General features: G+C 35.6%; 1 protein-coding gene across 2 annotated transcripts in view; it reads right to left on the bottom strand.

Annotated features, from left to right (window-relative positions):
* Nucleotides 1-5,460, bottom strand: part of LOC113063035 (forkhead box protein N3-like) — a 31,129-nt gene extending 25,669 nt beyond the window's left edge. The window contains exon 1 of one of the 2 annotated variants that reach the window (XM_026233166.1): nucleotides 5,254-5,460. The gene's annotated coding sequence lies outside the window, so the exon portion shown is untranslated. The other variant, XM_026233167.1, reaches the window with a different exon arrangement.
* Between the last annotated feature and the right edge of the window lie 21,676 nt (nucleotides 5,461-27,136).

Here is a 27,136-nt window from a genome sequence, read left to right as displayed (position 1 = left end):
ATATTAATACATTTTACTCAAGAAAATACAAATGTGTAATGAAAATCAATTAAAAACAATATAAAAATTATTAAGTAAAAGTATTTAAGTTATAAGTAAACTATGTTATTTAATATTGCAAAGTGATGATTTGGTAACTAGAATTATTATTAATAATAATTATTATTATCAGTAATTCAAAAATGTTCATTTATTAAATAATGTTTAAGATGTTTACTCTCTTGTATCCAAGGTGTAGAAAAATAGGTCATGTTTGAGCTGGTTATGCTGCATATTTTTAGAGCCATTAAACTGAAACTTTTTTTAGAAAACCATATGGGACAATAAATTTATAAGAAATGTAAATATATTTTTTAAACTGCATATCTGAAGCGTTTTCCTTTTTTCAATCACAGACACTCAGTGGACCAAGGGCCTTGCCAATGCCTTTAAAAAAAAAAAGCTTGTGCCAGCTAAGACATAAGCAAGAATGTCGACAAATACATTATTCATTATATACATGAAACAGTCAAGGCTATTCTATGTGTATGTACTGCATGTGTGTGTGGACCTTTCCATACAAGCATTAATAACACTTCAGACAGGAGAACTAGAGCCGCAGTCCACTCCTGACCGTCACAGCTGTTCATTCAAGCCCGTTCTCAGATGACCAACGCTATGAATGGAGCGGCCACAGCCTCAGCCGAAAGGACTATTAAGGTATAAACGCCGCGCTGCTCTCAAGCGGAGCGCCAGTGTTGAAAACGATGATCCTCATTCCTGCTGTTGTTGGTAGGGAGTCAGCTGAGGGCCTCTCAGACTCTGTTCTGCTTTGCTCTGGTGTTTAAGCTCTGACATCATACAGGAAGGTATTTTTCCCCTTTGCATTGCCAAAGAACAGGCCCACGCATGGTCCAGACAGAGCGAAGGGAGACGCACAGGAGCAGAGGGACGAGCTCATGAACGTGTGACTGGAACGGAGTCCACCTAAAGAGATCTGAGACACATCCCTTGTTGCTTGAGATACGAAACCCTAGTGAAGCTGGATACACTGTGCACCAGGCCAGTGATGTAATCAATGCACCTGGAATGATAGACTCAGTTCCCAGGAGGAAAAAGTCATTTAGATCCATACGTGTGATTTTATTTGTGCCGTTTTGCTCAGAAAGCAGATGATTGTTCTTCATGCTGGAAACTTGCTTTCGTGTTTTTTTGTTTTTTTTCTTCAAGAGGAACACAAATTAGTATCCCGTTTCCAAAAAAATATTAAAAAAACTGCTTTAACATTGATAATAATAAGAACCATTATTAATAATGGAGCATCAATAATAATTGATAACTGATCACCAAATTAGCATACATAATAATAAAAAAAGATCCTAATAATATGACTTTAATATATTTTTTATGATCTAACATCATTTGTCACTAGGGTTGCAAAAAGAATTTGGCAAATATTCCAAAAGTTTTGGAAACTTTACTGGACTTTCAACACCTTGCAGCCCTAGTTGTCACTTTGACATCAACTATTAGCCATAGATACAATAATGAATGCAATACAGTTACGAAGGGTAAAACGGAGATATTTGTTCACATTAAATATCTTGTGTCACTCAGAAATGTGTCAAATGACTGAAGAAGACCACTTTTAAATGGCTTTTCAGAAAATCCAGCCTATGAATGTCTTACGTCTCGATGATTTTGAACATCAGGATGGGGCATAGGAGACATTAAATAATATAAATGTCTTAAAACTTAAATGTTCAGCTCAACCTGTTCTTTGACCCATGAGGTTTCTTCTGAAGTGCCGCGTCTGAGAGATAATTCTGTAAGTGAGCTGACACTTTCACTTTCACAGTCCACGAGAGAGAGAGAGACCCCCCCCCCCCAAAAAAAAAAAAAACTAGGGGGAAAGAATGCAGTGAAGGATTTCTTAATATAGCTCATAAATCCAAATTATGAAATATGAATTATTGTGGTGGTATAGGGCATATGAATTCTGTTTCGAGGTCACACAAACCAATTATTGAGTATTTGTTTTAGTCATTTGTGTATCTTTGTCATTTGTATTATTATATTTTATTACTATTTTTATTAGTAAGTTCTTGTTAGAATTTGTCATAGTTTTAATGTATTTTTTTCAGTTTTTGTTATTTTAGTATATCAGTTAAACTACATAAAAATGAGAAAATTGAAATAAAGTTTTTTATCATTATTATTATTTATTTCAATTAACAATTTTTTAAAATGGTTTTAATTAACTATAATGGCCCTTATTAAAGCTCGTTAAAAATAATCATCATTAATTGAAATAAAATATAAATATTAAATATTTAAAAACTCAAGACTATCTAAATAAGTTCAGAGTAATAAGTTCTAAAATGACTAATAAACATGGAAAAACTACACAATTAATTAAAAATTAAAATGAATACTGAAATTATAAAAGCTAATTAACAAGAATACAGAAATACTTTAATATAACACTGAAATAATAAGCAATAATAGTGAGGACCTAATTAAGCACCACTAATAACTTTCAAGAATAACGGACCCTGTTTAAATCATTTTAGAAAATAACACAATGGCCCAGTGGTGAAGATGATCAAAGGCATGACATCATCATCGTCATCATCACGTGAAATGGGCTTTAATAGCTGCATACACTCCTGTCGTAAAGATAACCACAGTTAATCATTACTCCCGCTGACTCAGGGCTAGTTTTACGAGAAGACATACTTATACAGTGCTCTATATGCTTCAAATATACAGCTGCCCTACTGCACAAACACAGTACAGTGCCAACGTCTTTCACCAGAAACCAGCCAGTAAATATTTATGAACAATAAAAATAAAATCAGTCACTGACTCACATGAAGCGGCCGTCGACCAATCAGAAGCAGAGCTGCAGAGCAATCAGTCAGACTACAGCATGACATCATGAGTCATGACATCAGCCCCTGAAACTAAACACCCCTCTCTCTGCTCTCTCCTCTCAAGCAAGTTCAAGGACACAGAGGAAACCGAGTTCTGGCTGTTTTCGCATCAGTCTGGCTGTTCCTGTGGCCTGAAACTCATTATCTTGGAGCATTACATCAGATCACTAAAAACGAGGGCGAATACTTCCAATGACGACACATTCTGCATCTTTAGATGAACCGGAGGCACATTCCAGGACTGATCCTCACCAACTTTACACACTGTTGTATATTTACAGTGTTCTACAGTACAGTATACTGAACTGTGTTGTACAGTGTGCATATATTTTGAATACTGCTACATAGAGGAAATATCATTCCAAGTATTTTGTCTTGTCTTGTTCAACCTCACAAAAAAAAAAAAAAATACTAATTTGTTTAGTAAGTAAATGCATTGAATTTAAGATATTTTGACTTAAAAACAAGGCAAAAATACTGACCAATGATATTTTTATGTACTATAATAGATTGTTAAAATGTGGAATTAGATTTAAATTTTTGTAATTGTGTTATTTTTATTAGTTTTCTATGATTTATCTATACAGATGTTACCCAGCGAAGATGATTAATCATCTTATATTTATTTATTAGTTTTAGTACTTCAAGTTAAACTGACCAAAAATGACAACAGTTGCCTTGGCAATGTCTGAAATAAAACAAGTTTGAATTTTTTTTTTTCAGTTAACGTATTTTGTTTCAAGTAACAGTTTTTTTTTAAAGGTAGTATACATTGATACTGATTAGGGAAAAATGATTTTTATAGTGTGTGCATTATTTTTGTCAGACATAAAATGTAAATAATTAGTTTTTAATTGTATATCATAACAGTTAATTCTATTGGTATGAAAGCGGTAAAAAGTGAAGGCGAGATTTCGCTTGAAATGAGAAGCGGGTGTTTTCCCTCACATCAAGTTCGCTCAGAGCGGGGTTTCTCTTCTTTCCTGGGTTTCTCCCAAACCGATCTCACGGTAATTCATACATATTTTACGAGGTGGCTAATTCGTACAATTTCGTATGACCACACTTGTACAAATTCATACGATTTTAGCCAAATCGTACGTATTTTACGAGTTGCACAATTCGTATAAATTTGTACGAATGACCTACACCTTACCCCGCCCCTAAACCTAACCGACATAGGGGTTTAGACGAATCGTGTAAAACGTACAGATGAGGTGATACAAATTCGTACAAATTAGCCACCTTGTAAAATACGTACAAATTTGTCGTGAGATAGCATTGGTTTCTCCACATAAGATTTTTGTTTTTCCATTTCGTACAATTGAAGTCAATGGAAACCGAAACATTTGATTACCAACAATCTTCAATATATCTTTGTGTTCTGCAAAACAAAGAAATATGAAGAAATATGACAGAATTTTGTAACAGTTTTGTAACCCTCATGGAAACTTGTAGTCCTCACATTGTAGCTGATTTCAGGTTTTACATTCCTGTGGGGGACATTTGACCCAAACACTCACACAAACTCATTCATTAAAAACAGCAAATACACTTAGCCGATATGTTTTTTTTTTTTTTTTTCAGACTGAGCACCACAAACAGCCTTAACACCAAATATGGGAAAACAATCTGGCTGATGTCACTGTGATACAGTCACCCAAGAAGCCAAATCAGCATCCCAAAAGTGTAAACAGAGTAGAGTCCACACACTTGCACAAACCTTTATACACTAAAACACACACACACACACACACACACACACGTGGCAGCTCGTTCATGTGTGCAATCAGCTTCTTTCTGCTGTTGCTGTGGTGCTCATCAGATCTGCCTCTCAACTAGTTTTCCGCCTGACAGACACAACATACCACACACACACACACACACACACACGCCTACCACCATCTGTCCAGGCTATCAGAGATCACAAACAGTCTGTGGTAAACCTGTCTTCCCCACAGAAACGCTTCCGAGCTTCCTCAGATGGTCTTACAGATGAGAAGTTAATGTGTTTCCTTCCAAATCCACGGCAAACTTTTGCCTCACGTAATTCTCTCCCGATTTTGCACGGGACAAACAAAACTTGCGCTCTTTCCCCCATAAAAACAGTGCCGTGTTTCCTCCCAGACAGGAAGAGCACCCCAAGCACGCACACGCACAAGTATTCCCCTCGTGCACAGCGATGACTCATTTCCACAATCCTTCTGAAGACATTTGTGAAGACCGTCCCCACATTCCCAAACACACTCCAGCCTCCTTTTGTTGAAGCCTCTACAACAAACACCCTCACAACAGCGCGCGCGTGTGCCTGTGCCCTAAAGCGCAACACTCGGGTCACCTTTTAATCCCGAACCACTTTGAAGAAGCCCTTCCACATGTATTCCTGTCCTCCCGGTGGCAGCGGGTCAGTTCCTGCACCCCAACCCCTCCATTTCTGCGCCGCGCAGGGTTCTCGGAGTGACCACAACAACAGAGGCGCGTTCCTCTAGTCTCACCCTTTCGCTTTTCCTCTCTCAGTTTGCCCGAGCAGGGGTGTGCGCTCAGGCTTAGGCAACCCCTGGAAGAAAATGCAGCGCTTTCTGGGTCCTAGTGCTCATCTTGTGCACACAAAAAGATGTCATTGTCTGTGGCTCAGGGGGAAGCCCTTCTCAACAGAGGCTGCAGGTGGCATTACCGATAACATGTCAGAACCGGGCGATTTGAGGATAATCGGTTATACCGATAAATTTAATGCAGCCGTGTAGAATGTGTTAAAGTATCAATTACAGGGTGATAAATAAAAAATAGTCAGATTTATGATTATGGCAACTGCAGGATTTTTTTTTTTTTTTTAAATACTGTTGAAATAATTTGCCCTCAGATCCTGCTAGTGAATTTCATAATTATGTATCAAAAGAGATGTAATGCATTGCATAAAACATGAAATTTGGAAATATGTGAACTGAAGGGGTATTTTCTGTTATAACATAGGATAATCAAAAAACTGATTTATTTATGGCTATATTAAGATAAAAATCATTATTTGCGTTATGCTGCTATTGTGTCATTTATACATGCATTTAAATGTGTTTTGTTTGATTTTGTTCACAGTGGCTAAAGGTCTTGATTTACTATAACACAGTAATGAAGTAGTTCAGCAACACGTAGATTCTTGCGTTGCTTTGGATGTGCAGCCTACAAAAAAACATATGGTACGCAGTGGTCATGTATTTTAAACGTTATTTTAATTACTGAAACTATTGTGATTGCGTTATCAAGGGAAATAATCAGCAATTATGGTTTGTCACAATCGTGCAGCCCTGACCAAATAATACAACTCGAACACTGCAATTTGAGCTGAAATCATAAAAGCTGAAAATATGATGAAAGCCACCAGCTGTAATCTGACTGGCTGTGTCATGCTCTTTTTGCTCAGAAATAATATAGTATGTTACAGGTTTTCTTTCTTTTTTCAGATTAAGGGCATACATTTTTTTTCTTTTTACTTATCTGAGGTATATATATTTGTATGTGCATGTATTTATGTGTGTATTTATATTATACACACTCCAACCTTTCAGTGATGGACTGAAAGGTTTGAGAAAAAATGTGAAAAGGACAGGTTACAGGAAAAGCGAAAAAGGAAGAAAAGAGATCTCGCCCTTGCACTCTCGTCTTCAGCGGTGGCTCGGATCGATAGTAATCCAGAGAGCAGGAGCTGTTTATTTTGGAAAGTCTGTGGGGTCTGAAAGGGTGGCTGCTTTCTCACACAGCCATTAATCAGATGGAGGGGAGGAACCAGCGTGTCAATGCCCACACACCACACATCACTGACTTAACTGTAGTCGTAGCTCACACGCCCGCTGGCCGGCCCGGCTCCTCCTCTTCACCGCATGCTGTCGAGCGCCTGTGCACTCAGCTTAAACCAACTGAAAACACACAGGACACAGAAGTAATCAGGTTATCTAGCAGAGAGTGACCGGTCCTTACAGGAAACTGACAGCTGGGTATTTGAGATTTTTCTAAAGTGTATCTCTAGGATTAGAAGTGATGTATAGAAAGAAATCCATAGTACAGTTCCTCATATAATAGCACAACCCACACATCTGTGTCAGGAGGAAGGCAAAGGAGACAGTTGGTGCAAACCAAACTCTACATTTATAAAAAAAAAAAAAAGGTGGAAGGACAATAGAAAACAACACAGAATAACTGTGACTCGACAACCAAAGACTGAACAGACGGGTGCTTAAATACAAGACAAATGAGAGTGATTAACTAAACACAGGTGATACAGGTTAACTAATGAGAAAAGGAACTAATGAACACTGGAACATGACCAAATAAGGAAAAACAGGAACCAAACAGAAAACACAAAAGGAAAACAATAACAAAACAAACTGAACATGTGACATACACATCTCTTTATTTTCTCTTTAATAAACTTTTAATAACAATTATTTAATTGTTAAAATAACAAATTAACCAATTATACAACTACTATATCCAATCTTGCCAGAATATATTACACTCACGTAAAAGGATTAATTCACCCAAAAATCGAAAATGTGCTTAAAAATCTTTTTAAAATTCTCTCTTAGGACATCCAAGATGTAGATGAGTTTGTTTCTTCATTAGAACAGATTTGGAGAAATTCTGAATTGCATCACTTTCTCACCAGTGGATCCTGTTGCAGTGAATGGGTGCCGTCAGAATGAGAGTCCAAACAGCTGATAAAAACATTACAATAAATCACAAGTAATCCATGTAATATATAAAGTATAGTCATGTGGAGTGATATATACTATTATACCATCATGCTTGTATAGTCCAAAATGTATTTTTTTTTTTTTTTTTTTTTTTTCTAATTATTATTGCCAAGCTCTAATCTACTTGGCATGAAGATATTAAAATATTCTAAATATTAACATTGTGATTTTCTGTAAAGCTGTTTTGAAACAATGTTTATTGTGAAAAGCACTACACAAATAAATTTGATGACTTGAATGGAGTTCATGTGGGAAGACTAAGGCATAACAAAAGCTTTACATGGCCAGGGTGACATATACATTTGTGCTTTCAAATCTCTCAGATTATTGCAGAGGTATGCATTATTATTAGTTGACCCTTAACACACACATTGGAGAAATACTATGTCATATAGCCACACAGAGCAATGCAATGGGTTTGATTTAAAGACCCATGAAATGGTTTCATGAACTGTAGGACATATCAAGGTCTCAAAAAGCCAAGAGCCTTAAAGGGATAGTTCACACAGAAATGACAATTCTGTAATCTTTCCTCACTCTCATGTCATTCTGAAGCCATTATGCTTTCGTTAAAACACAAGAACAAACCTCATAATTTCTTGCAGAACCTCAAATATGCTTCGGTGACACACAAGAACAAACCTCACTGGTTCTCAAACATCAAGCAAGCACTTTTGAGCTTCCGTTTGCCAGATTTGCTGTGCTCTATGCTTGGGCACTGATCAATGTTTATAAGAGAGTAAGAGCCCATGAAATTTGTTCACATATATAGCGATGTATCTCTTCAGCAAACCGGATTAAACTGATTGTTTCATTTAGAGTCATTTGATCTTTTCTTTCTGAACTATCAAAACATCAAAGTTTTAGTTACATATTTTTTCAACGAATCCTGAGAGGTTTCTAATTGCATTTCAAAGGTGAACAAAAGTCTTATGGGTTTGGAATGACATGACAGCGAGTAAATGAAGACAGGATATTTCATATTTGCCCCTTTCAGACACCAACACAACCTGTGGAAGCATGATTTGAGTCTTTCAGCTGCTAATACAGCATACTTTTCATCCATTTTCCATTCAAGTGGCTTCCCCCTCAACAACTATTGTTTTTATTGATACTAAATCGAAATCTTTAAACTTGAATCACAAAATGAACCGTGCTTACTTATTTTTGCTATACAGCAAAAATACCAAAGGAAATATATTTCATATGTGGAACATAGTCAATAATATGGAGCCCCATACATGACACGCAAGAAAAAAAAAGTAAATTGTGCGCATTATTTACTAATTCGTTCCCTCACTGTACTAAAACGTGCACACGATTACTATTGTGTTCCCTCGATTTACTATTTCTTTCCCTCGATTTATAAATTGTGCGCACGATTTGCACATTTTAGTACAGTTAGGGAACGAATTAAATCATGCACACGATTTAGCCAAAAAAAAATTCCTGCATGTCATGTGTGGGGCTCCGTACAAAAAGATTGTAAACCACTAGCACTGAATCCTCTGGTAGTTCCTGAATAGATTATGAAGGAAAATGCACTAGTGCTGCACTGTCCTGGTGATTTGTGCACAGCTTTCTGCTTGTAAAGCTCCGGTGTAAAAATATCTGAGAACGCTAATGAACATTTACTGCTCATTGTAACTTAGTGGAACCATTCCTAACCACAACCAGAAACATTAACTACCTCTTAAAATCTTAGGGGTAAAAACAAAAATCCAGTTCAACTCCGTAATCCCAGTCCTAAGCGTAATACTAATCACAAAAGCTGGTTAGTTAATAGGAATGTTGTTACAAGGTTGATGCATGCTGGAAGGAGCCATAACAATCCTCCAGTTTCAGTATCTTCGAAAGCAAGCGAGAATATCCAAAGAGAAGTGTCCTGGATAGCACATGCACCCTGCGTCATTTATTAGTTCCAGGGCTGAGTCACTGGCGCAGACTCAAGCTCCAGGGGCAAGAATGTCCATTTTAAACACTCAGACCTTCAAACCAGATCACACACAGAATGTGACTTTATTCATCGTGGCATCCAGACACGTTCGGCTCGTGCCAAGATTTCCATCCGACTCATGAAGCACTGAGGTGCACGTGCACTCCCTGTATTCAGATCCCCTAACAATCCTCTATTATTAATCATAGACATTAGATTGTTTTCCAGAAACACTTTCTAATGCACATACAACAGGAGAATGAAGGCATGGGGATTTTGCCTTGCAGGAAGAGATGCACAAAAGCTCTTTTGTCTTTCAGGAGACCATAGGAAATGATGACCCACTTAATAGAACAGTTTGGAACGCTCCTGCATCGTGCATTAAAAAAGGCCTCCCAGTGCCGAGAGACAAACAATAAACAAAATCAATGAGGTATGACTTCCATCTGCTGAGATGGGCATTGCAGGAACAAAACAATCTGGTCAATGAGGAGCTTGATGTCATCTGCTGTTTGTTTGTTTGTTTGTTTCCTCCATTTCATTTGCCAAACTCTCAGCTGGTGTTAATTGCAAACAAATTACTATCAAAAGTTGGAAGAACATTAACTGGGAACAATACGCTAGTTTTTCTTAACATTCATAAAGGTGAACTCGGTGGGTATTATTCATAAACCGAGTGTATGCGCAAATTTGTATGAAATTTGTGTATGGATATTAGTGTTATTTTAGTATAATTGAGATACTAGTTTATACGTATTCTAAATTAGTTTTTAGGGGTTCAAGTGTGTGTAGCACTGAAAACATATTGTAATCATTAAGATTTTCAAAGATCACCATTCTGACCCAAACGTTTTTAGGCAGACCAAACCGTAAGGAGTAGCGACTTGAAAGCATGGTAGTATGCACCCCTATCGACAACATCACCAATGCTTACCCCAATCACCCTGACGGGGGTGCTACAGTGATCAAAAGTCCAAAATCACTCAGCGTTTCTAGCCTTATATCATAGGAATCCTTGGGTCAAGATGAACAAAACGCAAGTGATGGACTCGATTGTTTATCATTTTCAGCTATTTTATACTTTTTGGAAAACCATACTTTTGCAAACTAGTCCTAGGTTTTTCACCCGATCCCAAACCAGTGCAGAATAATTCTCTGGAGGTCACATGACAGAAATCACAGAGTTCGACCACTGTGTGGTGCTATAAAAAAAAGTTACAAATGGCTGTAACGATGCATACAATAGTCCAGTTCACATTGAAAAACAATGCTCCTATCGGCCAGTGAAGTCTGAGCACCTGTTAGACAGGGTAAACGAGGGCTGATCGGAACGAAACTCAGTTCTTTACTTTTTATTCATCAAAGAATCCTGAAAAAACAATATTAAGCAGCACAACTTAAAATCAGCATATTAGAATAATTTCTGAAGGATCATGTGACACTAAAGACTGGAGTAATAGCTGATGAAAATTCAGCTTTGCATAACAGGAATAAATAATATTTATAGTATTTTAAATAGAAACTGGCTATTTTAAATTGAAATAATATTTAGAAATAACAGTCTGGTTTTTTCTTTTTTTTCTTTTTTTGATCAAATAAATGCAGCCTTGACGATCATAAGAGACTCCTTAAAAAAAAAAAAAAAAAAAAAAAAAAAAACATTACAAATCTTACTGATGCCATATCCCATTTTTTTTGCATTGGTTGATATGGCAGTCACCCTGAAACTATACTGACACCTAGTGGTGTGGATGTAGCTCAATGCAAAATAAACATTTTTTTTAGCTACCAATACCATTGTAGAGATTTGCTATTAGCGGACAAGTATTACTTATGTAAATCACAAAACAATTATGTCCGATAGCAGGTTAATCACAAAGATAAAATGCGATTTGGATGGTCATGTGATCACAATATGTGATCTCTTCATCTTTTGTGAGTGGACATCATTTTAAACACATTTTTTTATTTTATTTTTTTTACATTTTACTTATCATTTTTGATGGGGGGAAATAAATAAATAAATAAATACATTTATGGAGCCAATCACACATGCATTTATAAACTTTGAGAAGTAGGGGGTGGAATGGAAAAAAATTGCAGGATCTAGAGATGAGTTTGGTAAAAGTTGAAATTCTTTTAACATAATGCTACAATTCTAGCATACTGTGTCACTCTTTAAATGCTGCAAAAGATTGCAAAGACCAAGCACAAAGCAGCTCAGTGCATTGCATGAAAAAAACATGTTCTGTGTGAATGCTTCCCAAGATCTTATTTGCACCGGTCTTATAAGTGTTTTTGCACATATCACAAAGTAAATCACATTCTGCTTAAATACTACATTTGCTTTGTAAGAGTAAAACAGTAACAGTAATATTTAATGAACAATAATTGTGCATGCTCACATGCATATTAACAAGACTGTTCAAACAGAATGGTTCACACAAACATTAAACAAACATGCACAGTTTTCTGAAACAAGACAGAGCAAATATTGTTGTTCACACTGATCCCATCTGGTTTTGTTTAATCTCATATACATTTCATTCCTGATAAGAAAGAGTACTGCTCTTATTGTCATTGCCACATAACCAGTGTTAATTTCGTTGACGAAGACTATGACGAAAAATATTCGTCAACTAACCTTTTTCACGGACGAAAACTAAATAAAAACTAAATAAAAAGTCAGATATGATGACGAAAAACGTGACGAAATATAACTGACACTTTAGTCAACGAATAAAAATGAGACGAAAATATATGGGAGGGACGAATGGAGAAGAGATCCAATCAGAGCGAATCTATGAGGGTAGGTTGATCTATGCAGAAGCAGCCAAGCCATTTTAAAAAGCCGCGGCAAATGCAAGCGCAACAGCTAAACAAACGCAGGAGCAGTTACACAGAAAAGAGAACAAAGATGAGTTTGCAGAAATTCGCACAGTTTCGAGGACGTTTTCATAACAGTTAAGTTGTTTACACAGGGAACTACACTGCGACCTTTTGAAATGCCATTTGGACCCAAATTTTTATGGGGTCGTAAATGTATCACTGATTATTTTTGTACCTACTTATGTGTAATGCTATGTTTTAATATGAGCATTTATTAAAACAGAAATGTGTATTTTAAGAATACGTTTTATAACGTGCTCCGAGCATTTAACACATCAAGTTGGCTTCAGCCCCGCGCTGCGGGAAAGTTGAACTAAGCAGAGCAGCTGGTTACTCGCGTAACACTGAACCGAGCTCTCCTTCAGGACGTTTGCGTCCTCCTGCACCTGAACGAACAAATACAAATCGCATTTTAAATAAACATAAGAAAAAGAGCGAAAAGTGAAAGAGCTCAATTCAGCAGCGCGGTTTTCTGGTGTTCAGGGAGCAAGCAGAGACGCGTCTCAAAGTCTTATTGCTTTTGTACCGACAACAAATACATACTAAATATGTCGAAATACCCGTCTTGGAAAGTGTGTTCGAAAAAGTCTGTAGTTATGTCTTCAGTGAAAGTAAAGAGTTGGAAAGAAATCGGATGCGTATCTTTATAATGGATGCATTTGTCTCTTAAAGTGACCGCGCCTAATTTACTAGCTCTGCTGTCAGTGTCTTTAATGTATGAAAATGAAAGTAAATCACTCACTGCTCTTGATTGAATTACTTTGTAGTTTTAACAAGAATTTATCCAAAGTCAATCCAAAAATCAGATAGAATAGATTATATTGTTTTACTAGTGACTAAAAAATAAAAAATAAAAATAATAGGGACCTGAGCATGTTTTGCTTAAGTGTTTCTTTCTTTAATTGCTAATGCAACCTTTTCACACCACAGACTGAACCAAATTAAGCATTGCATCAGACATTATCAAGATGAATTTGTTGTTCTGACACAGTTTAACCCCGAGTTATTGTCATATTTTATTACCAATTTCTAAACTACAGCAAATAAACTATGATATTGTAAGAAACGTTGAAGGTGTCTGAATACATTTTGGTTTGATTGTGTATTTTATTTTACAGTGAAAACTATGCAGTGCTATTTTAAATGAACAAAAACAAACTTAAAAAAATGTAAACTTTGTGTAAATAGCACAAATAAAGAAATAGAATGAACAAACAATACAAATATAATATAGGTGGTTGTCTATTTCAATAATACTGTACTTCATCTTGAAAGAATGTCATATGCATTGCATATCATTCAGGACGAATGCATATCTTTTTCAGAGAGCATGTATATTTTTCATTGAGAGCAGGCCTTATGTTTATTTTATAAATACCATTCCATAACAGACTGATGGAAACATTTAGTCAAGTCAACTAATTTGACTTTGTTCTACTAAAATAAAAAACTAGACTAAGACTAAAAGACTTAAGACTAGACTAAGACTAAAACTCTTATGATATTTAGTCGACTAAAACTAGACTAAGACTAAAACATTTCAGATGACTAAAATGTGACTAAAACTAAATGGTGTGTTATTCAAAAGACTAAGACTAAGACTAAATCCGAATTCGCTGTCAAAATGAACACTGCACATAACCATAATAAATCACTCTAACTCCTTATTAAATGTTATGCTTTTACTGTATAAATAAAAGATGCTTCCCTCCGCCTCTTCTTCATCTCCCTGTGTGGGAATGACCTCATCCTCTGGCAGAAGCATCGCTGCTGTTTACGCCACTAATTAAATATCGTTCAGCTCTATGAGATCCTTCATCAGAACAGTTTCAACGAGAGCCGTAATTAAATGCAGTTTATTACAGCTGTTCATACTCTAAATTAAACTAGGACTAGCCATCTTTAAGATATGTGTGTGTGTGTGTGTGTGTGCATTATACTATATATATATATATTTATATTTATGCTTTAAAACATGTAATTAATTCCTACCATTAATTCAGTCATCAGTGTCACGTTTTAATGAAACATACATTAAAATGTTGAAATGCCTAAATTCTCTAAAAAAAATATATATATATTTTTTTCATTTAGTCAATATTTTAGAATTTTAATATTGACCCTTTATCTGTTAAAGGCCATAATTAATTATAATAATTATCAGCTAATCTGTATCAGCCAAAATGTTAGTAATCACTGCATCTGTAAAATAAACACTTAGCAGTGTAGTTATTGTTAAAGGGTACAATGGTATTTCATGTATTCAGAGTTGTTCACAGTGTTAAAGAGATGGATTCTCATGCTAAACATGGCCAAAGTTTTTAAAAATAATTTAGAAGAATGACTGACAATTTTTGTGCCGGAAATCTTCCTTCCAGGTTGGTACAAGTTTCGGCTGTTTTTTTTAGATTGTGGATCTAATGACATAGACGATGGTGGAACTCCTTATATGAGCATTTCTCTCAGAAAAGTGCGCCCGCACACACACATTGACCAGAGGAGAGCGAGACCGCGCACATCAACAAGCTTCATCAGGAAATTGTCGGCAGCGCTCCGTAGGATTTGTGTAGAAGTGCATTTTTGGATGTGAGGGAATGTTTACCGTGCTCAGCTTCCCAAAGAACCTAGCGTTACATGAACAGTGGATGCAGTTTGTTTTTACCCAGCAGCAATGGAGTGTATCAAGTGCCTTTGTGTGTTCTGGTCATTTGAGTGATGAATGTCTTATAAACAAGGCCCAGGTCGATGCTGGATTTCCACATCGTTTGAGTGATAAAAAACCCCATTCATGCAAGTACAACTACATCAGATTTCTGTCTTTTGTTGGGAATCAGCACATACAAGTGAATATATGTTAATGGAAACAACACGAAACATCAGTATTATAGCTCCGCCCACAGCACGCCTCCAGGAGCTCGGCTTTTGCCGGTGAGAATCAGAAAGCTGTCTCTTTCATTTATAAATATGATAAAACTAAAGACTTTTTGCAGATATGAAGGATGCAGTACTACTCTATAGGTACTCAAGATTGACATGAGATTAGGTGAAACTGTGTGTGTTATGTACCCTTTAACTAAATTTAAACCTATTAAAATGAGAGAAATGCTTAAAATAATAGAAAATGCTATTAAACAATTAAATACAAATATTCACTGAAAAACATAAAAAGTTACACAAAACTATAAATTGGCAACTAAACTAAGGTAATGTTCAGTTACTAAAATAACTAAAACTAACAATTTAAACAATAATAAAAAACAACAATTTATTTATTTATTTTTTCAAAGTTGACAGAAATAAAATCATGTTTTTACTTTTTAATTTTTTTCATATAATGAAAGACAGACGACCCCATTCGACTTTCAATATATGGACCAAAACAAAACTAGACCTCATTCACTTTCAATGTAAAAAAAAAAAAAGTCAGCATCAACAAAAGTCATGTTGCATGCATCCTACTGTAACTTCATCACCTGCTGACTGCAAGTATTTAACAAGTGCTCCGAGAGTCTAATGTATTACTCATGTCTAACATTACTTGTATTAAAGCATGTCACATCACTCATGCAACTAAACCCTGAAGACAGACCAAGTCTAGCAGGCTGAAATACGGTCAGCTCAGCTTTAATGGACGTGTCTGACAGCTTCTCATTCAACCCGAGCACTTCTCTATGATGATTTATTCGTGTAGCCGGAGCTGAATGACACTTTTGTTCATTTGTTGATTTGAATTTCAGCTCAGACAACCAAATGGCTTCTGTGTTATTTTCACATCACTGATTCTGCTTTAGAGTTTAAGGTCTCTCCAGTTTGGGAACATTTTGATTTTACATCCAGGGGTGCGTTTCCCAAAAGCATAGTTGCTAACCTGTTAACTATAAAATATTACAAATATGTAAAGGAAATGAAGTGGGTCTACAAAGTAACACATGTAAAATGCTGTGGTTATGTACATACTGCATAAACTAAATCACTTGCCAAATAAATTTAATGATACATTTATGAGCCTAATGGACTAAGGTACTTATTCGATTATTGCATATTTGAGCACATTCTGATATGTCAGAGACCACACGAGACTGAATAATATTTCAGTCTCATTACACAGAATATATTTTTATGACTAATAAATAAAGGAAGCACAATAACAGTACCACACTGGTTATCCACTGATATCGTCGTTTTTTAAATTTTTATTTGCATGATTAAAATAAAAAGATAAAAACTAAACACAAAAATCCATAGAAAAATGTCAAAAGTTAAAAGAAAACTATAATTATAAAAAAAACTTTTTGCCAACTAAAATAATTTTGACTTAAACTAAAATTAAAAAATAAATAAAGCTAAATGAAGATATTAAAATAAAATCACAAATACAATAAACTGAAAATTAAATAAAATTTACATTTGAAATGAACTTATAAAAAATACATTAAAATTATGAATAAAAACTACAGTATTATATATGTATACCTAACCTAACATGGATTTTAGTTTGATGGTTTATTAATAAAAAAAGGAAAATAAAAAATAATATCAGTGCCTGAAAGGGTTAACACCATTCAAGATTTTTCTGTACTACATGAATGATCTGCCATCAGCACAAACCCCAGTCCTACACTCCTCAAAGAGACACCCACAGAGGAGCCTTTAACATGAACGTCATCTTTATATTCATGAGAACGAACGATATTTCATGCTAAAGCCTTTGTTTTCATGGGTAACGGCACACTGCACTGTCACCATATGGGGAGAAGCGAGCCAAAAGCTCAATCCCAGCTCGCCCATGCACTGCTCCAGCCCAGCCACAGCAGCGGGATATAATTAGATTGGAAATTACAGAAAGTTACAGGGAGCTAAATCCCCTGTGGATTGCGTGGCTATAAATGTCTCGCAAAAGCCAGTGGATGTATCACCATAGCAACAACCCTCTTCTGCATTCTATTTTGAGGAAAGGAGGAGAACGTGGAAGTGGAGGGGAAAAACGCAAACATAGCTATTTCAGCATTGAAAACGATCCATTATTCAAATGCACAACCACACACACTCACACTAAAATCACAGAAGAACCGCTGCGAAATTCACATGCACAGTTTGACTTGGCTTCACAAGGACAACATAAGGTCGAAAACAATGGGTTATATTGTCTCATTTCATATATGAGTCATGCACCATACATTGCACACACAAAGACACATTCACGTCGATATTAAAGAGTAATTTTGAGCAGGGGTCAATGTAAAAACAGATAAGAGATAGAAAAACAGGTGAAAAACTCCTAATTAAGGGTCTGTTTATAGCTTTCAACTGAAAACTGCAAACTTTTTATGTGTTTTGGTCATTCATTTACACAACAATGACATTTTGGGGCCTGAAAAAGCTAACTTTAAAAAACGGGTCTTCCATACATAAGGTCTATAAAATTCATAAATTAATTTTCCATTTTGTCGTGCATTCATGTAAACACTTCTTAAGAAAATGCCATTTTGAAGCATGAGCAACAGCAGTAGTCAAGCTAACCTTAGCAAATAATCATATATACGTCCCTCAGGTCATCACAACGAGGATCCACCGGCTTAAAAACAACAAACAGGACCATGTGCATGACTGAGGACATCAGATAACCCTGCCGTCGTCAAACTGAGCAAAGGACAGTCAGAGAGCACACGGTCTGGTCATCTGAGGACCTGCACATGCTGACTGAGAGAGAGATCTGGCCCTGACTCGCCTAACCTGATTTTACCAAGTGAGACATGTTCCTGGGACAACATCGTTGTTGACCCTGGAACAACATTGTGATTAACCAATCAGATTTGAAGAACCAGTTTATAGATTTTGTGAAGTTTATGCTTAAAATCAGTGTTTGGTGCTTGTACATCAGTGTCATTCATCTATCATTTCCTCTGATTTTAGGGATTACTCATGGTTAAGGTTAGGTTTAGGTGTAGGGATTTGGTTAAGAATATATTTTTGGACTAAAATGTTGTTCCAGGGTCAACAAAATATGTTGACCTAGGAACACATCGGACTTGGCAAAATCAGGACGTGCCCCTGACTCACACTGGATCGGAGAGTGACAGAACATTTGCTACACATTTGATGCTCCTTTTGTAATATCCCCATAATCCTAAAAGCATTGAAAAGGTCAATTTACTATAACTGATGCAAAAATTGATTACAGGATATTTCAAAGAGACAGATATGGAGGGTATTTGGGAAGCAGGCTGGTTTAAAAACTCAGACAGAAAGAAGAGGTAAGCGTTACTAAATCAAAATATATATCCAAATTGTATTATGCATGTAGGAGTGATTATATTTTAATTTTATGAATATAAATGATACGATTATGTCTAATTATTATTGCACATACTACTCACTCTCTGCCATGACATAAGGTTGCCAGATGCATCGAAATGTGCTGATAATGTACAAATAATGCACATATTAGAAACATTTTAGAAAACAGACAAATATTCAATAGCTATAAAATTAGATTTTTTTTTTTCAAAGGTAGTTTAATAAAATATATTAACCAGCATTTAGTAATCAGTACCACTTTAATGTTCATGTATAAATTGTAATAGTTTTTATAACATGTACATGTCGGTGGTGGCGTGTGTAATTTAAAAGGAAATCTTTTTTCTCTGTTCTTGATCATGTCACAGATAAAATAAAAACAATTAAAAAAAATTATTAAAAAAAGAAAAAGTTTGTAATAAATTATTTAAATAAATAAAAAAAAAACATATGAGCTTGTGTCCTCTCTCCTTCAAATTCCCTGTCTCTTCAAATAAATGCATTGTTTGCCTTTTTGTACAAATGACGATTCATTTCAGGACATCAGTCGCAAGACATCACGAGACAGACTCCATTAAAGTAGAATGAAAGTCTGTCCATCAATTTGACAAATAGAAAAGAGCAGAGTTTCCAGTAAATGCTGGAAATGGATCTGCACAAAACGAGAAACAGAGGAAGGAGATGTCAGACAGAATAGAGAGGAAGAGCTTTTACTGGTTGGTTAATTAGCTCCTTTCAGCTCTTTTCTATCTACTGCAGTGTCCTGCGAGGCTTATCACTGTCCTTCAGAAGAGCCCGGGGAAGATCTCCATTCACACAGTCCCACGGCGGCAGGGCAGTTCACTTGTGGTTGTAATTCCATAATTACGGCAATTAAACTGCTGGAGTACATGGGAGACACAGTTTGCAACAAATGATCATCTCGCAGAAAGCAGACAATTGGGGTTCAGTTGGCTCAGTGAAAACAGTAATTGGTGAAATGGGCCGTTGAGGGGCACCGCTGTGGCACTGCTCTGTGGAGGAAGGGGCAGTGGCTCACTCGAAGCTGTCCTGAGCTGATCCGAGGACTGAAGATATAGCCATAGCAGTACAGTTAATGGGAAGGGATTTCTACTTCATTCCTGAGAGAGCTGACAAAAAATGCATCAGTCAGATGGGCCTGTGGTGATGACTTGGGACGTTGATGGATCGGCCACCATAACTGACTCCTCAAGGTCTCGGGGAGAAACTATGCTGCATTAAACGGATAGATGGGTGTCCAGGGCTTAGACTGGTGTGGACAGCGATGGGTGCTCTGGATGTCTAAATGCATGTAGACACAGACCATGAAGGACGTAGATGGTCAGAATCCTTTTTTTCATTAATATAAGACACATTATTTTTATATTAATAAGTAAACCCGCATTAAAGGTGCTGTGAGGGATTTACGTGACCACACATGAAATGTCCTTACTGCCTGACAGATATTACTGACACAAACCTCCTGAGAAATCACAACTGCTATCAGAAAGAGTCAGCCAATCAGAAAAGACCTCTGCCTGTGGGGCGGGGTTTTGTAGAAGGAGGTATGTGGTTACTATTTAAAGACATAAAGTAACAATTCTGAAAAAGTCATAATTACAAGAAACAGCGGCAATCGTGAGGCAAAGTGGCATTTATGAGAAATGTTATAATTGTAGAATAAATAATTCAGAAGGAGAAATTGTGAGATAATGCTCAATTTTGAAAAAGTTGAAATTGAGAAACAGAAACCCATAACTACACGAAAAAACGAACAAACTAAACACTAGGAAATAGTTACAAATGTGAGAAATAAAGGTGACACTTTTTATGAAGACTGTATTTATAATACATTATAAGGGTATTTTTAAGACTTTATAATGAATGCATTATAGATTATAAAAAAACATATAATATGTTATATTGATTCATGAATAATCATATCAACAATTATAATATATCATAATACTTACGTATTTGTGGTTATGAGTTTAAGAGTATGATTACTTATAACACACAATGAACACTATATTACATCTACTTCATTTACAGTATAATGGACTGTATCATATCTTGACATTGTTTAAGATCTGCACAGTATCTTACTATAGCTTGATTTGAGTGTTTCTGAGGAGCTAATGTTAATTAATTGATGTGAGCTTAATACTCCAACTGAAAAAAATGCAATGTTTTATATGGTTTCATTTTATTTTGATGGTCCCCTTAATCAATCGACTATAATCGAGTTTGCAACTATATGCCAACTAACTCTCATTAGAGGGTTAATACGCTCAAGAATGGTAGTTGACATACTTACAAAGACACTTACAGTCAAGTTGATCTGTTGGTTGACCATCAAAATAAAGTGTTAGCATATATTTACAGTAGCAGATATACTAATACACTAATGACCGCTAGTTAGTTGCAGTTATTTATCAACGGCTGTCTAAAAGACACCATCAACATAAAACTAATATTACAATAAAACTAGTTCAATGCAAATGTGTTATATTACACATTCATCTGATCTGATATCTGATCTTATGGCTATTTGAGTTAATTTATTATTATTATTATCATTATTATTATTATTACTACTACTATTCATAAGTGGTCTTTGACCTCTTTAAGCAAAGTAGCATCAGAAAAATGGCAAGATATGAGACTTATAACACATTATAACTATGAGAAATATAATCCATATTAAAAGTGAATGCAACGTGTTCATTGTGTTATAAATCATCATACTCTTAAAAGCTATAACCACAAATAAGTAAATATTCTTATGAATATTCATGAGATGATACAACATATTATTATAAGTTTTTTTTTTTAATGCATTATGCATTCATTATAATGCCTTAAGAATACCCTTATAATGTTTTATAAATACGGGCTTCATAGAAAGTGTCACCGAAATAAAGTAACAATTTTGAGAAATTTAATTATACAGGTGCTGGTCATATAATTAGAATATCATCAAACATTTTATTTATTTCTCTACTTCCATTCAAAAAGTGAAACTTGTATATTATATTTATTGATTACACACAGACTGATATATCTCAAGTGCTTATTTCTTTTAATTTTGGTGAAAAAAAAATTTCTCAGAAAATTTGAATATAACTTTTATATTTTATATTTATATTTAGAAATCTTGGCCAACTAAAAAGTATGAACATGAGAAGTATGAGCATGTACAGCACTCGATACTTAGTTTGGGCTTCTTTTGCCTGAATTACTGCAGCAATGCGGCGTGGCATGGAGTCGATCAGTCTGTGGCACTGCTCAGGTGTTATGAGAGCCCAGGTTGCTCTGATAGTGGCCTTCAGCTCTTCTGCATTGTTGGGTCTGGCATATCACATCTTCCTCTTCACAATACAACATGATTTTCTATGGGGTTAAGGTCAGGCGAGTTTGCTGGCTAATTAAGAACAGGGATACCACGGTCCTTAAACCAGGTTCTGGAAGCTTTGATACTGTGTGCAGGTGCAAATTCCTGCTGGAAAATGAAATCTGCATCTCCATAAAGTTGGTCAGCAGCAGGAAGCATGAAGTGCTCTAAAACTTCCTGGTATAGGGCTGCGTTGACCTTAGACCTCAGAAAACAGTGGACCAACAACAGCAGATGACATGGCACCCCAAACCATCACTGACTGTGGAAACTTTACACTGGACCTCAAGCAACGTGGATTGTGTGCCTCTCCTCTCTTCCTCCAGACTCTGGGACCCTGATATCCAAAAGAAATGGAAAATTAACTTCCATCAGAGAACATAACTTTGGACCACACAGCAGCAGTCCAGTCATTTTGCCTAGATGCTTCTGACGCTGTCTGTTGTTCAACAGTGACTTGACACAAGGAATGCGACAGCTGAAACCCATGTCTTACATACGTCTCTGTGTAGTGGTTCTTGAAGCACTGACTCCAGTTGCAGTCCACTTTTTGTGAATCTCCCCCACATTTTTGAATGGGTTTTGTTTCACAATCCTCTCCAGGGTGCGGTTATCCCTATTGCTTGTACACTTCTTTCTACCACATCTTTTTCTTCCCTTCGCCTCTCTATTAATGTGCTTGGACACAGAGCTCTGTGAACAGCCAGCCTCTTTTGCAATTAAATTTTGTGTCTTGCCCTCCTTGTGCAAGGTGTCAAAGGTCGTGTTTTGGACAACTGTCAAGTCTGCAGTCTTCCCCATGATTGTGTAGCCTACAGAACTAGACTGAGAGACCATTTAAAGGCCTTTGCAGGTGTTTTGAGTTAATTAACTGATTAGAGTGTATCACCAGGTGTCTTCAGTATTGAACCTTTTCACAAAATTAAAATTTTCTGAGATACTGAATTTGGGATTTTCCTTAGTTGTCAGTTATAATCATCAAAATGAAAATAAATAAACAATTGAAATATATCAGTCTGTGTGTAATGAATGAATATAATATACAAGTTTCATTTTTTTAATGGAATTAGTGAAATAAATCAACTTATTGATGATATTCTAATTATATGACCAGCACCTGTAATTACAAGAAACATTCACAACTATAATAAATAAATCTGCAATTGTTAGAAATCAAGTTGCAATTAGAAAAGGTAATGTCTGAATCTTGCAAAAAGAATTGACAAATGTAAAGTTTTAAACACAAGAAGAACTGCAACTTTAAGAAATAGTTACAACTCTGAGTGAAACGTCACAGTTATGAGAAGTTGCAATGTGGAAATACAAAGTTGCAGGAAAAATGAAGTAACAGTTTTGAAATAGAATTACAAGAAACACACAATTATAAGAAATACATTTGCAATTGTTAGAAAGAAAGTTGCAAATACAATGTCGCAAAAGAGAGATTTGAAATTGCAATTGTGAGATAATAGGGGAATTACAAAAACGCTGAAATATAAGATAAAAATAAAGTTATAATCACAAGGGGAAAAAACTATTTTAAGAAATAATGTTGCAATCATGATAAATGAAGGAGGTTTCAAATGAAAAACTGCTACTGAATGAATGTGAAGGCTAATGGAGATCTCTCTCCAGTTAGCAAAAGGGTATATCTGTATAAAAAGCAGAAATTACTTTAGCAATACATTTGTATGCGTGCTTACGTTTCTACAATTCAGTAAGCTTTAATGTTATACTGGTTTAACAGTAGACCTCAAAGCTTCCTTGTAAATGATATTAGCATTGGCTGACAGAGGCCAGCGCGAAGACTTAGAAGTCTGCTCAGAGATTCTTCATTTACCAACAAAACAACTTTTTTAAGATCCACTGGTAAAGTTAACACTCCGCGCAACTGTAGATGAAAGTGTTGGTGTGTGCATACAAGCGTGTGATGAACAATACCTTTGCACCCATCTGCCCTGTCAAAAGCATCACACACGGCTGCCATGGCAACTGGGTTTGCAATGGAGAAGGTCACGAGTGAGACGAGAGTTTGATATTCATCTGGCCATTAGAGCCGTCAGTCACGAGAGCCTTCTGCTTCAGTTATCTGATGGATTGTTAACACAGTCTGCATGAGTAACAGTACAAGAATAATACAAACAGACATTTTTGATTTGGATTCTGTTCAGTTAACGCATTAAAGATGAAAATCTGTACTCACTGCTCTTTACTCACTTCGTGTTTTTATACACAAAGCAAACTGTGAAATTTGAGTAATTACCTTTACACCATTCCCTATAGACTTGCTTTCTGCTCACTGATCTCTCTCTCTCTCTCTCTCTCTATATATATATATATATATATATATAATATAATATATATTCTATTAAATAGATCAGTGTTTCCGTCATGTTTATAATCATCACTACTTGAATCTAGAATTAGGAGTTTCCCACTTGTACAACTTCAACTTCAGTATGATGTGACACATTTTGATGATATTTGAATGTATGCAGTGTGAATGAGATTTTAAAGCTGAGGCAGTGAAGTAGATGTAGATGTGTAATTAATGACAAAATTAATATTTAGTGCTTGGAATATGGTGTATGAATTGTTTGGACTACTTTCATGATCATTTTAACTCCAAGTAAAGCCTGACATATATATATATATATTTTTTTTTTTTGCATGTATACAACAGGCTTTTATGGACAATACAGTATGATATTTTTCAAATATGGTGCTTATTAAAAACAAAACACCTTAATTTTATGAGGGGCCCAAACTACAACAATTTGATGCAGTTGCTCATGTATATTGCCAAAAAGATGAAATTCTGATTTGATTCTTTAATATAAATCAATGAGATCTTCTTAACTGCAAAATACATATCAATATCATTTATATCGCCATATATCCCAGTAATGTCTTAATAAAATTATATCTAATATAATGTCTTAGAAAAATTATAGAAAGACTCCTTTTAAAATCAAAGCTCTCTATTTAAAGTTTTAACATGATTTTACATGAAAGAAATTGATGTACCGATTATCAAGTAAACCGAAGATAATGCAAGTGTTCATCTTAAATATTACTAACAATATAAAATTGACTCTTAGATTTTCTTTATAAATTCAGTAAAGATTTCACATCAAAAGACATGTGAACCACAAACTGAAGGGAAACGTTTTCACAAATATACTGAAAGGTATTTTACTTGTTAAAAATGCATGTATCAATCAGAAGACTTGAGGCATAGTGGAGTGTGTACATCAAATATGCCACAGTCTGCTTCACATGCTTTAGATGCTTCTGTCACCATTCACTTTCACTGTTCACTCTGAAAAGAGCAAGCATGGACACTTCTCCTTGTGATCTATAGAAAAGAAGGAAGTCTGAAAGGCCATCCATCACTTTTTACAATCCAATGTCAAACACGAATGAAAAGAATTTGAATGAAACTTGAGAGATTTTGGTTCCTCCATTAAAGGTCCATTCCAACAAAACTATAAAGTTCATAAAGAAATCTAACCCTAGCTTACTGAAAAACAAATCAGTATCCATAAAAGCAGATCCAAATATTTCTCCTTTTGGGTTTTGAAGATGAACAAAAGTCTTAACAAATCTTTTCATTTTAGGGTGAACTCTCCCTTTAAGAGGAAACTCTGATGGAGATGGAGACTTTGCTCCTGAGATTCCCTTGTTAAGTTATTATATGGGTCGAGTTTCTAAAGCTATCTAAAGCCAGAAGTAACAAAGCAGCGTGAAAGTGATCAAAGTGGATCTAAAAATGAAAGTGTTTATGAGACCAGATATTTTTGATTCTTGGTCATCGATGTTAAACCGTCAGTAAACGATGCTGTGTCTCGACCTGTTCAGTGACCACTGGGGTCACGCTGGGTTTGAGTAACTGTGATTGAGCTTTCAACTAAAACAGATGGAAAACTGCACATCATTAGCACCAGAGGACTGCGTTCATCAAAAGCTTGTGATCTTACGCATCCAGCACTCACTTCCATGTCACTGAGCCGCTGAGATCTGGAGGCAAATCAGCCCATTTTATTGATTTCTCTCAGACCAATTAACCCAGACTCCCCAGAACTGACACAGATCGGCACGGATGGAGAGGATTCATTCTCCCACCGTCATCTCTCCTTGGTTATTCACACACTGTCTCCAACATGGTATTGATTTGACGCTAATCAAGATCTTCTATAGCTTTCAGGAGAACGACACCAGAGCAATGAATTCTTCAGAAAGAGACATTGATTTTATGACACAGCAATCTTATTTTTCCTCCTGCTTTGAAAGCATTAGCGGTATTAATATCCTCCGAAGGAACCCAAGTAATTAGCTTGAGAGTCTGTGAGAACCTTCTCGCTTCGCTGTAGCCTGCCCAAACAAAGAGATAATGTTCAGAAGTGAGGGTTTTTTGTCTCATAATAATGATTTCAATTCACCAAGAATGCTTTCAATTGATTCAACGTGGAAGTAAATACTTTTAGATTGTTAAAAATAAATGTTGTTCTTTTGAACGTAAGTATTTTATCAGATTGAGCTGATTTATCAGATAATCCTGAAAAAAAAAGTTTATAATGATAATAATAAGACATTTGTAATTAGTAATAGAGTTGTAATAGAGTTGTAGTGGAGTATGAATGATGATGAAAACTCAGCTTTGACATTGCATGACAAAATTACATTTTAAAATATATTAAAACAGTTATTTTAAATTGTAATAATATTTCACAATATGATTGATTTTACTTATTTATTTTGACCGAATAATGCCTTATTGAGCATAAGACACTTCTTTCAAAAACAGACAATCTTGCCGACCACAAACTTTTCAGTGGTACTATAAAATATGAAAACATTGACCACGTGAAGACAGTTTAAACATATCTCTTTTCTAAAATAGCTGTCAAAATGTCAAACTCAACCACACTTACTGTAATTACAGATGGAAGAAACGGCT

Source organism: Carassius auratus, chromosome 45 (assembly GCF_003368295.1).
Source record: "Carassius auratus strain Wakin chromosome 45, ASM336829v1, whole genome shotgun sequence".
NCBI lineage: Eukaryota > Metazoa > Chordata > Actinopteri > Cypriniformes > Cyprinidae > Carassius > Carassius auratus.
This window is presented reverse-complemented; position numbering and strand designations above follow the sequence as displayed.